The 12,481-nt window shown below is 42.8% G+C and overlaps 1 protein-coding gene across 1 annotated transcript in view; it reads left to right on the forward strand.

The window, feature by feature from the left end:
• The window catches only part of KCNK9 (potassium two pore domain channel subfamily K member 9), an 84,544-nt gene that overhangs the window by 62,034 nt on the left and 10,029 nt on the right, over positions 1–12,481 (forward strand).

Consider the following 12,481-nt stretch of genomic DNA (forward strand, 5'->3'; position numbering starts at 1 on the left):
TGAGCCTTGGGGAACCCCACAAGTGACCAGTTGACAACTAGAGGTGGCTCCATTCAGTGCCACTCTCTGGGCCCAGCCATTCAGCCAGTTTTGCACCCAGCAAAGAGCACACCTGTCCAAGTCTATAGACTGTGCCCAAATATGTATGATATACTATCTACTATAAATAATTTATGTGGTATGCTATATATTATATGTATAATATATATCTATTAGAATATAGTATGCCCAAATAATTTCAAATGGCTTTAGTCCCACAGATGCCTGTGCTCCCACCTCAAATTCAGAACCAGAGACTGTTCTGCTCCCAGGCAGTTTTAGCATGACTAGGCAATTAGCATCTCTGCTCTTCTGCCAGAAGCAAGGTATGAACTTAGGAACACACCAGGATCTGTGACCTGGACATGTACCTGCCCTTGGGGTGGAAGGGTGCCTGAAAAGACTGAGGCTAACCCAGATCTGGTGGTGTTGCCAGGGGGTGGACCTGCTACTTTATCCTCAGAATGGGACCATCGAGATATTTTCAGCAGCTCCATCTCACCAGTACTGCGTAGCACCTCTTTCTGGAGAGTAGGAAAGTGTCTTGGTGGCCAGCTCTGCACATTCCTTGGCCCAAGGCAGTGGCCAAAGTCAGTGCAGTATAAAACTGAATCTCTCTGGATGTGTCCTAGCACCATGGCAAACTCAGGCAGAGACAAGTTTAAGCAGGAGGATACAGTGGAGCAGTTTCAAAGGAAATTTGGATTCAGTTCTGTGCTTAAAATGTGGTAAATTGGGACTAATGACAATCAGGGGAATTAAATGCAAGAACAGCCCAGGCCCTTGTGATCGCCACTGCTGAGAATTGTGAATGAAATCACTCTGGTATGCTTCAGTGTAAGAAAAGCATTTCCTTGTTTCCATACTATTTGTATCTGCTGGCACTGGCCTGTTGGAATGCAGCTCTGGATCTGCTTTGTGTCAGTAGGATGGGGCCCCTTGAAAGGGGCTGGCAGCCCTCCAAAGACACCTTCTATACAGTTGGAGGTGTTTGGTGACCAGGCAAATTTTCCCAGTGCTCCAACTTTTCTTTTTGGTGGTATCAGTCACAGACCCCTCTTTTACTGTGGATATGTTCATAACTTGCTGTTTGGCTTATCTCATTCCTGGCATCCTGCTTCTGTTCCAATAATGGAAAGATTAATTAAAATCAGCCCTACTGTGGGGAGCTCCACATGTGCTTGCAGGAATGGGTCGTCTCTCCTGCAAGGCTTTGGCACCTCTGCCAGTTGCCCAATCACTGTCCTTTGTCTGCAGCCTACTGAGATCTGAGATTCCTCATTTTCATGAGGGATTCCCTGTGGAGCATGTTAATTAATCTCACTGAAGTGTAACAATAAACACACCTGCAATTTATTTATTTCTGATATAGGGATATTAAGTTTCTACATTTGAGGATGTGAGGAGTTGTCCAGAACTTGTTACCAGCTCTCTATCCCAGTAACTGGTTCTATCTGGACTCTGCCTGAGCATTAATTTAATTCCTTTCTGCTGAAAACAAATGCAACATATTATTCTAATGTATAGCTCATCCTCATCTTCCCCTTGTTACCCAGCTGCTTTCTTTCCTTACACATCTAAAGAACTATCTTCTATTTAGATTTTCACCCTTGTGCTTCAGAAATTAAGGGCTTTGATACCTGCTTTTGCTTATCCTTCTTTTAATTTCAACAATAGTAGGGAACATTTGATCAAACACTTTTCCATAGTATCCTCACTGTTGATCTAAACTAAATCTAAAATAGAATTGCTTTTTGCTGGTTTTGATGCCATTTCAGGGGGAGAAAAATCAATTGCCTATTACATCCAGGAAGGGCTGATCTCAAATATCACTCATAACAATAATTCTCCACCTGCCATCTAGAAAATTGCAAAATGATTTGCTTCCCAGTAGTTATCTTTCTAATAATTTCCAAGAGATCTCATGCCATCTCTGGATCCAGTGGCAGAGATCTGTAACAGTATCCCAGAAAATGAATTATATTCAGATTGATCCTGTTATGAGCATGGTCTCGTTATTTAAACCCATGCAAGCCACCATGTTATGCACCTGCACTGAAGTTTTGCCATTACTGCTTTTATTTCTCTCTCAGATCATAACCCCCAGTCCTGTGTACTGATCGTACCATGTCCCTGTTATCACAGAAAGACTCTGTTTTGCATCTGGTACCAGGAGTTCTTGTTCTTCCAAACATCCACGTTACGTATCTGCCATTTTCAGAGGGCAAGTTTTCCTCATCTTTTTATTTCTTTCTCACTTTCCCCTTTTTTTCTCTCTTTCTTCATATCCTCCTTTCGCTTTTTCACCTCTTTGTTCTGCTCATTTAACCTCTTTTTCATACCCTTTCCCATCTCATGTTATTTTGCTCTCCCCTCCTTTTTCTTTCATGTCTCACTGTGATATAACACCCATGTCCTTATGAATCCATTTGTTCTTCTCTCCCTCCTAGTCAAAGCCCTGCACACAATGGCACTTGCTATCTCTGCTGGCCATTTAACTGTTTTGCCGGTATTCCCAAATCCTGATGATTTTCACAGTGAACTTCCTACTCCAGGCTACAAAAAGCGGAGGAGGAAGATGATGAGTACAGCCTGGGAAATGGAGGACAGCATGTAAGAGCTGAGAGATGATGAGGAGAGGGGCATGAGAAGAGACTGGAAGGTATTGAGGGGAAGAGGAGTAGGGAAAAGAGAAATTAAGAAAGTTTGGGAGGAACCATGATGGTTGGGATTGGCTAACAAGAGCCATTCAGGCATCCAAATCATGCTGGGGATGGTACCATGGCCAAGACAAGCTCCAGCTCTGTGCTTATTGCATTTCAGGTGGGGGGCTCTTCTCCCAGGCAACTACCAATAGGACAAGGGGAAACTGCCTCAAGTTGCTCCAGGGAAGGTTCAGGTTGGATATTAGGAAAAGTTTCTTCACTGAAAGAGTGGTTAAACACTTGAACAGGCTCCCCTGGGGAGTGATGGAGTCATCATCTGTGGAAATGTTCAGAAAATGAGTAGACATGGCACTTTGTGATATGGTTTACTGGACATGGTCAGAGGTTGGACTTGATGACCTCAGAGGTCTTTTCCAACCTTAATGATTCTTTGGCTGTGGGTGGATGAGGAAAAAGATCTGTGCTGAACAAGATTCACATGTAAACCTTGTGTTAGTTGTCAAGAGTTGAATCCAGTTCCCAGGGGACGTTTTATCACTGCGTAATGATTTGCATGCCTAGGACACATGGCCTTGACAGACTCCAGAGGACTACAGATCTTACCCTAAAGCTAGTGCCTCATGACTATGATTCTGCCTGCAACGAAAGGGAAAGAAAGTAGGTAAAAACCAAAGAGGAGCCAGTGATGAAAAGAAAGGAATGGTAGAGGACTGAGAGTTATAAAATGTGCAAAATGGGCATGGGGTGAAAGATGGGCCCTTCTGGTTCCCCTGAATGTCTCTCTCACAGTGGGAAGCCATTGTTCTCCCCTCCAGGTTCCACCTGGTCTCTGGGGATGCTGGCACCATGCTGACATTCCCTTGACTGCTGCACCCTTACAGACTCTGCCCAGCTGAGGCTTCAGCACTCGTTCCCTCAGTCAGCATCGGCAGCACTGGCAACAGTAGCAAAGTACCAGGGTCAGCTGCTGGCAAACTGCTATAGTTAAATAACAAAACAACAACAAAAAGAATTTATATACATAAGAAAAGGAAAATGAAGCAATGATGGGTTGGGCAATTAAACTAAAAGCATTTGAGAGTGTAATCCAGCTCTCTCTATCAATAATTCAGGAGTCCAAGATCAGTCTAATTGATTGAACACCTTCCATAGTAGTCAGCCACTAATAAGACAAATGAAATGTCTTTTTTATTGTCAAATCTCCATCTCACATTTGCTCAGGCAAAATCCTGCAGGGCTTTTCATTTCGGGAGCTTGGGTATTTTTTTCTCTTGATGGAGATAAATTGAAGGCCAGCGTCTGTTTTTAAGCAGCAGTAAATTAAGCCTGTCTGCTCCTTTGGCTGTGGGTGGGTGGAGAAACAAGAGCTGTGCTGAACAGGATTCACATGTAAACCTTGTGTGGGTTGTCAAAAGTTGAACCCAGTTCCCAGAGGATGTGTTATCACTGTGTAATGATTTGAGTGCCTAGGATACTTGGCCTTGACAGACTCCAGAGGACTACAGATCTTACCCTAAAGCTGATGTCTCTTACCCCCATTCCTCTAAAGAAGAACCACATTAGGATCCTTGGTTTTCTCATGGTGATATTGATACTTACCTTTTGACATGGCATAGGTGTTTAAAAGGGGCTGAGCAATTATTTAACCTTTCCAATATACGTGAGCAAACCACATTGCAGGTTGTGGGGGGTGGAAAATGTGTGGGTTGAAACTGGTTTATGTTTTATAACTTTCTTCCAAATCATGCCAGTGATTTGGGTGACTTCTGTGGCGACAAACTAGGGCATGCCTAGCAAATTTCCTTGATTTTATTTCCTCTGGACTGTATCCCTGAGGCAGGAGGTGGTGAGGGGGTGATTGCCCCAACTAGATGGATCTTGTGGACACCAGCTTCAGAGCACTGCCTAACCTTAATCAAAAGCTGATTTGAAGAAGAGGTAAAGCTTTAGCTGCCACTGATATACACACAAGTGCCTATCTGCATGGTGTAAATCTGTGTGTGAGCAAGGCTTCGTTAAGCTCAGATACTCACCAGTTATGGCAACATATCCTCTTGTATGCACAGAGGCTCTGGGGCTGGCTGGAATTTTAGCCAATATAAATCAAAATAGCTCCTCAGGGAATTCTGCTGACTGATATGAGCCAAAGATCCAGCCCTGGGGTGAGGAAAGACCTCTGATTCCAATGTGTGTGTGTGTGTGTGTGTGTGTGTATGTGTGTGTATTTAATTAGGAAAGACCACAAGCTGTGTATGTGCTCTGGAGTCCTCACTGAGTTAACGTGATGTGGCACAAGTAACCTCCTGAGCAAACCCAAAATCTGGAGATCTGGTAGTGACTTTCTTAATTTGCTATTATTACATGTCCTTCCCCACAGCTTGGATGGGGAGGGAGAGAAGGAGGCAAAGTGCCTGAGAGGTTTAGTTTTGCCTGTATTACCTCTGAAACATTATATAATGTATTTGAATGCTTGATCTAGCCAATAACTTCCTGATATCTGTCTCCTCTTAGCTTTGCTGTAGCCTGACTGCACAAATACCATTTAATTGTGTCCTTGTGGAAAATAAAGGCCAGTAGCTTTGCCAAGAAGGGCTAATTTTATAATGCCCCGTGCCAGAATTATTCTTGATGGCAAAGATAAGGCTGATGGTTCATAGTTGGCAATTATCATAGGAGACCTGTTGCACAGGGTGGTTACAGGCAACAAAATTCTCTTAAATATTGGGCATTGCCTGTGGAGGCAGGTGTTTGCCATAGTTAAGATAGAAGAGAATGAAGAAGACAGCAGATGGGAATGAAAGAAAGTGGGCGAGGTAGAGGAGGAAAATAGAATCAAAAAAAGGGCAATAACAGCAAATGAAAACAACTAGGGTGAAGACACGAGAACGACATGGGTGTGATGTATAGATGGAGTAGGCAAAGAAGAGGAATGGATATGGCCAACAAAAGGAAGAGGGTGTGGAAATGAAATTGAAAGGAACTGATGAGAGAATTAGGCCTGTGAGTACAGAAGTCTATCTGAGATTCCGTGTAGTCAAAATATTTTTTTGGTTTTTTGAAGGACATTTTCAGCCTCTGTCTTTAGGCCATGTGCCACCTATCTGCCTGGTAAGAAAAGCAACTTGGTTGCACAGTAGATGAGCTGGTGTTTACTGGAGTCTTCTTCCTGGGACAGGTTCTTTGAAGCTGAGATCCAGTCCTCTGCAGAGATAAGTGAAACATTGCCAGGTTTATAATGCTGCTGTTGCTACACAGCCAGGAAGTCAGAAGTCTTCAGGACTCAGGAACAGCTTCAGCCTTAGTGTGAGCACTTGAAGCTGCTGACAACAGCTCTATCAAACTGCTTATGGTTTTGAAAGGCAAATAAGATCCATCAGCAAATTAAGGAGCAGGTCTGGAAGTGAAGTTGTTACTTCTAAGACCTATAAGCGACCAAGCAAGCAAATATAAAATAGTTATTGATCTATATTTGGTTTATGTAGCAAGGTTTTGCTAGCCACGGGCTGCAGGGGTGGCTTCTGTGAGAAAACACTGGAAACTACCCCCAGGTTGGACAGAGTCAGCTCCAGCCAGTTCCAAGAAGGACCCACCATGGCCAAAGCTGAGCCCATCAGCAGTGCTGGTGACACACCTTTGATATATTCAGGAAAAGATAAAAATATTTAATAAAGGGTAAGAAAGGGTAAAACAAACTCCTCTGTGAAAAAGGAGTGAGAATATGTGAGAGGAACAGCTCTGCAGGCACTCAGGTCAGTGGAGAAGGAGGAGGAGGAGATGCTCCAGGCATCAGAGCCGAGACTCCCCTGCAGCCCATGGTGCAGCCCATGGTGAGGCAGCTCTGCCCCTGCAGCCCATCGAGGTCTGTGGTGGAGCAGAGATCCACCTGCAGCCCGTGGAGGACCAGGCCAGAGCAGATAATCCACCCTGAAGACTTTGGAGAACCTCATGCTGGAACAGAAGGATTTGCCCTGAAGGAAGCTGCAGCCCTTGGCAAACACACACAGGAGCAGACTCCTGACAGGAATGGAAGCTCATGGAGAGGAGCCCATGCTGGAGCAGGTTTGCTGGCAGGACCTGTGGCCCATGGGGGACCCACATTGGAGAAGTCTGTTCCTGAAGGACTGCACCCCATGTGAAGGATCCACACTGTAGCAGTTCTTGAAGAACTGCAGCCTGTGGGAAGGACCCATGTTGGAGCAGTTTGGTAAGGACTATGTCCTGCAGGAGGGGCCCCATGCTGGGTCAGGGGAGTGTAAGGAAGAAGGAGTGGCAGAGATGAAGTGTTATGGACTGACCACAACCCCCATTCCACCCCCTGTGCCAAATGGGGAGGGGAGGAGGAAAGAGAAAGTTGACAATGAAGGACTGAAGTTGAGAATGGGAAGAAGGAAGAAGTAGAGAGAGGGGTTTTTAGTTTTGTCTTTTTTTCTCACTGTCCCATCTGATAGTAATTGGCAATAAATTAAATTAGTCTTTGCCAAGTTGAGTGTGTTTTTGATGGTAACTGTCGAGCAATCAAATTGTCCTCATCTCAAGCCACAGATTTTTCAGTCCTACTTTTTCCCCCTGTCCTGTTGATGGAGGGGAAATGAGGGACCAACTTTGTGGCCAGCCAAGGTCAACACACCACATGATTATATATTCTGATTCCCAGAAATGTGTGGTTCAGGAAACTTAACTTCCACAAAACTGAGTTAGTACCCTTACTGAGAGTCCAAAACTGAGTGTGTGTTTGCAACTCTGATCTCAGACTGAGGAGTGTGAGATGATAAATAAGTCCCACTGTAATTACAGGACATACATGGGAGAAATACTGCAGTGGAGGGTCCTTATGTTTTATAGGTAGGAACTCCAGTGGACCCTCAGCTGTGTTGCTCCTTATTTATATAAGCTTCTAAACTTGCAAGTGAAGCTGAAACAGAAACTTAAATCATGACAGGAATAGTTCTGGAGGATGTTAGCCAGGGTTTTGTTCAAAGAAGTTTCAAATAGGACAGGGAGGAAGGGCTTTAAACTGAAAGAGGGTAGACTTAAACTAGGTATTAGGAAGACATTTTCCACTGTGAGGGTGGGAAGGCACTGGAACAGGTTACCCAGAGAAGTTATGGTTACCCCATCCCTGGAAGAGTTGAAGGCCAGGTTCGACATGGCCCTAAGCAACCTGTTCCACCAGGGTGTTCCACCAGGGTGTTCCACCAGGGTGTTCCACCTGGTCTGGTGGAATATCCCCTGCCCATGGCAGGAGTTTGGAACTGGGTGATTTTTACAGTCCCTTCTAACCCAAACCATTCTGTGATTTTATGAAATAACCCTCCTAATGGGTTTTCTCTGTTGTTGAATAGACTAATAACTTCTCTCACTACAAGGCCCTTTTAGGAGGGGGGATATCAGTCTTAGTCTTAGTCTGATCTGTATTCTTCATGACTAGGCCCTCTATCACTCTGGTATCCATGTTTAGAAAGTGCAGATGATAATTCCCTGTGTCAGACCAGAATTATGAATAGTCAGGGACCATCTCATGTGTCATTTATATGGCCCCTGCCACTGCAGGGTCTTGGATGACAATAGAGGTTTACAGGTATATAAACTGTGCAAATGATGGTTATGACTGCTCAGAAATGTCACATGAAGTATTTTGTCAGTCTAATTTGTTGAGCTACCTTGTATGGAGGAGTTCAGTGATGAAATAGAATGAAAAACAGCAGTTATGATAATAAAATAATATAGTAGATCACTGTTTTCCACTCAGCAAAAATAAATGGTGAGGAGTTAGAAGAAGTTTTGCTAAGTGACTTCCATTACTTCCAACTCAGTTTGACTATTCCTGTTGGCTGAGAATAGAAAACTGAAGTGATGGATGGCTCTGATTATGCCCAGTCAGATGCATTAAATGGTGCCTCACTCTACTGCCTCCTGTAATCTTGACTGTTGGTGTGCTTATCGGGGCTGATGGGGAAAAGGTAGATGACTGTAAACAGTAAAGGAATAAAAGGGGAGGTGAAAGATCTCAAATTCATCTTAGCAAAAGGATTTATTGGGCACTAGAAATGTGTTGAGGAGATTAAACTGATCTGCTTTTAGAATAACTAACTGGAATGTGTCTGTCAGCTTCAAGACTCAGTAGTGCACATGAACCCCATCCTGCTTTTCATGGGTCACTTGGTGGAGAGATGCTTGCAGTATATGGAAAGCTTCTTTTTAGCATCCATCTGTTTAATGCTAACATGGAGCTTAGCTCAACTGCTTGTCTCTGGTTAAATCATGAGCTCATGTGTACTTGAGTTACAGTGCTGTGAGTCCATAGAAACCAAGAAAAATTACTCTATTTTCATCAGTGGGAGACAAAATAAGATCCCATGGATTTTTAGCTACGTACCAAGGACAGGTAGGTTTGAGATGCAGTACTTCATTTCAGGTTTTGTGTCAGTGCTTTATACAACATCTGTCTAAAATTGCATGAAATACTATTCAAAGTCTGTGTAAATGCAGCATTGAATTTCTGTGGTTCTATATCTAAATTTGGGTTGTTGATGTAATAAGAAAATTGAATTCAAGCTGGAAGGGTGCAAAATGCTATGAAAGTGACACTGTCTAATGCAACAGACTACAGAGGCTGGTTTATTCCTCCTAGGGGAAAAAAAAAAACCAAAGCAAGTTGGTAAGATAAGGCTGATCTTTATTAGTCTATGGGAGTAGGAAAAACAAACTGGGAGGATTGCTGTTTGAGCTAAGGCCTTTTATGGAAAGAATCAGACCATGAACAGGTTTGGATTGAAAATAGGAAGACTTCTATCAGTAAGAGCAGGAAGTTTAGGGACAACCTTACAGTTTGATGAGAGGAGATGGAAGCCCTAACCGGGTTGTATCTCCATCTTTTTAGGACAGAGATTTTCAATGCACATTAACTCAAGTTCTGAGTTTAATATCTCTTAGGCTCAAATTCCTAAAACACCTGTCTTTCCTTGAACAGTTTCTGATGGCTGGAACAACATCCCATGAGAAATGCCTCTGCTTTTGTTGTGTTGGGGAAAGGTACCAAGGTCTCATGCTCCTGGTGTGTTCTTCTGTGAGATCAAAACTGGTATCAGAAGAAAGAATGAGGTGGCTTCATTTGAAAGTTCCATCCCAGTGAGTTAGGCTGGTCTGGCTCCAGAGGTGTAATTACCCTGATACTGCAATTCCAGCAAATCTCCCCCTAGACAACCCTGAACAATGTTGCAAAACTTTGACCTTCATGTTTTAGCTCAGCTCTTCTTCTTTCAGAGTGCAAGGACAAGTGTGCCTCAAAGTTAGTGCTGGCTCAATGGAAAACTAAACAGGACAGCACTGTTGGGCAATATATTTCCATTAATTTTTTGGTTTCAACTTCAAAAAATGCTTTCTCAATCATAATTGAACTTCTTCCTTCACAGAAGTTTTGATAGAATGATTTCCGTTTTTCAAAGACAGTTGACAGAACACACTTAAAATTTGTAAAGGAAAATTGAGAAATCTCTTTTAGCTTGAATTTTCAAGCATAAGGAATTTTTGGAGGTATAAAACCAAGAGAAATAGACTCAGCCCAAATCATTTGAGCATTTTTTAAATTTATTTTTAATGTAGTACATGTACCTGATTTGATGAAATCTATCTATAAATCCAGTTGAATCACTGCTCATCCTATATGTGATGTAATGGGGGAAATTATGACAGACTCCACTTGCTTTGGCTTGTGGATCACTGGATCACTGAAGCCAGGTTTCAATTAATGAAGCTGCTGAAAAATTGGAGTGTCTGCAGGGAAAATAGCCTTGGCCAAAACTGCATCCAGCCAGATTCAGAAGACATTTGTGGAGATGTTTTCTTCAGAGCAGGGTACAATAAATGCTGTAAAGAAGTCTATGATTGCAAAGATCTAGAAGCACGGAAATTTGTGTCCATCTGCTAATTCCTTACTGCGGTCTTTAAGGGTTAGAGAATGACAAGCAAAGGAGAAGGAAGAAGAATTCTTAGTTCTTCCACACTTGACTGTTGACCTGCCAAGACAGAGACTACCCTGGGAGAAGTAGTTTTATATCTGTGTAACTTTGTCTAGATCACAGCTTTATCTGCTTTAGTAAAGTCGAGTCCCATAACTGATTTGCTGGCAAGTTTTTCTAGCAGGCACAGTGGGAATAAACAACTCTTCCTTTAGCTGCCCTTTTGGATAAGGAAAGTCCTGGTTTCTCAATAGCAGAAAGGAGAATCTGCTGAAAATACCATGAACCTGTTAGTATTTTCTAAAAGTTTGAAAAATATCCTTGGTTTTTAGTTCTGCATGGGAAAAATCTGCAGTAGATACAGCACAAAATTGAAACAGATATGTGAGCAAGCTCATGGCAAGGTGTCTGTGCTCTTCTGTGTCTCTTAGTTGTGTAGAGGGGAGAGTTGTAGAAGGCAAAACGCAATTGCTTCAGTGAAAACACATCTGAATCACTTCTCTAAGTGTCACCTTGTGTCTCTTGCTGGGTGTGCTGTGTTTTACCAGACCAGCTCTGACAGCATTTGATGTTACGCAGATTTATGACCATTTCTCTGTGAACTGCACTGGATGGTGACATCACAGGTTCAGAGGACATTGTTACTACGTCATTAGTGATTTCAGTCACTCTGCTCTGTGCTGGCCTTTGGTAACATTTGTTTAACAGGGTTTTTGTTGAGATCCAACTTCTCAAGCCCTGGCAGTGTCAGACTGAGAGCTGAGAGCAGAATCCTCTTAACCTTGCGAAGACTCAGACCTGATAGTTGGAAAAGAACTAGCCTTTTGAACAAAGCAAAATCACAAATTTCTCTTGCCCCTTTTCTGTCATCACAGCATAGAAGAAACCCATTATTTTTCAGCCTTTTGTTAAGGTGTGAGCCCTTGCACTTCTTCCTGATGTATTTTCCCCTGATCCCTCAGAGGGCTGTTTGGATCATCCTGACAACTCTGCAGGTGGTGAGTCCTTCATCTTCCCCCCTTATGTAGAGGTCTCAGATCATTGCCAATAGACTGTGAGCAACAAAAATCAGTTACAGAAAACTACTAAAACTACCTGAGAAGGCCATTTATAGAGGGGATTAAGGAAAAACCATGCTTAATGCAATTATGTCCATGGAGTAGAAAGAGCCTTTGTGATGTAAAGAAATGGCAACATCAGGAAAGGTTTGCCGTACAGTGAGGACATAATGTTAGAGTGATAACTGGTCACACCTACAAATGCAAAAAGGATAATATTTTGCAGTCCAGGGAATTGATAACCCTGCTACCATAGTCAAGGATAGACAAGGATAAGGTCTAGCAAATATCCTGAAAGTTTCTGAGGAGCAGGAGTGATCTCAGACAAACACAATAAAAGTGATCACATAAGGAGCTGTTTCTGCAGAGACAAAATCTGAATCTAGGTATATGTTGTAAAACAACTATTGTTACTTCCTGGCTGCAGGACTCTGCCCCAAAAAGTTCTGTTTATAGCTAATGTTGACTAAGGGATGAAGATGTGACTACCTCCAAGAAGTGTAAAGGAGTGAGTAATGATGGAGGAAAATGGGGTGTGTTGTATTGAGGGCTATAAAAGAACACTGTGATAAAAGGCAGCACAGAAAAATACAGGCTGTGTATCAAAAAAGAACTTCCTAATAGCTGGATCTGCTAGACAGGGGAATAATTTCCTAAGGGAGAGAGCAAAAACCCTGTTATTTCAATCATTTAAACAAAACTGGACAAAGCCCTGGAGAATATATAGTAAGGAACAATCATATGCCATCCCCTGGGAATG

The sequence above is a fragment of the Manacus vitellinus genome, unplaced genomic scaffold, assembly GCF_001715985.3.
Source record: "Manacus vitellinus isolate BGI_N305 unplaced genomic scaffold, ASM171598v3 scaffold_1_pilon, whole genome shotgun sequence".
Taxonomy (NCBI): domain Eukaryota; kingdom Metazoa; phylum Chordata; class Aves; order Passeriformes; family Pipridae; genus Manacus; species Manacus vitellinus.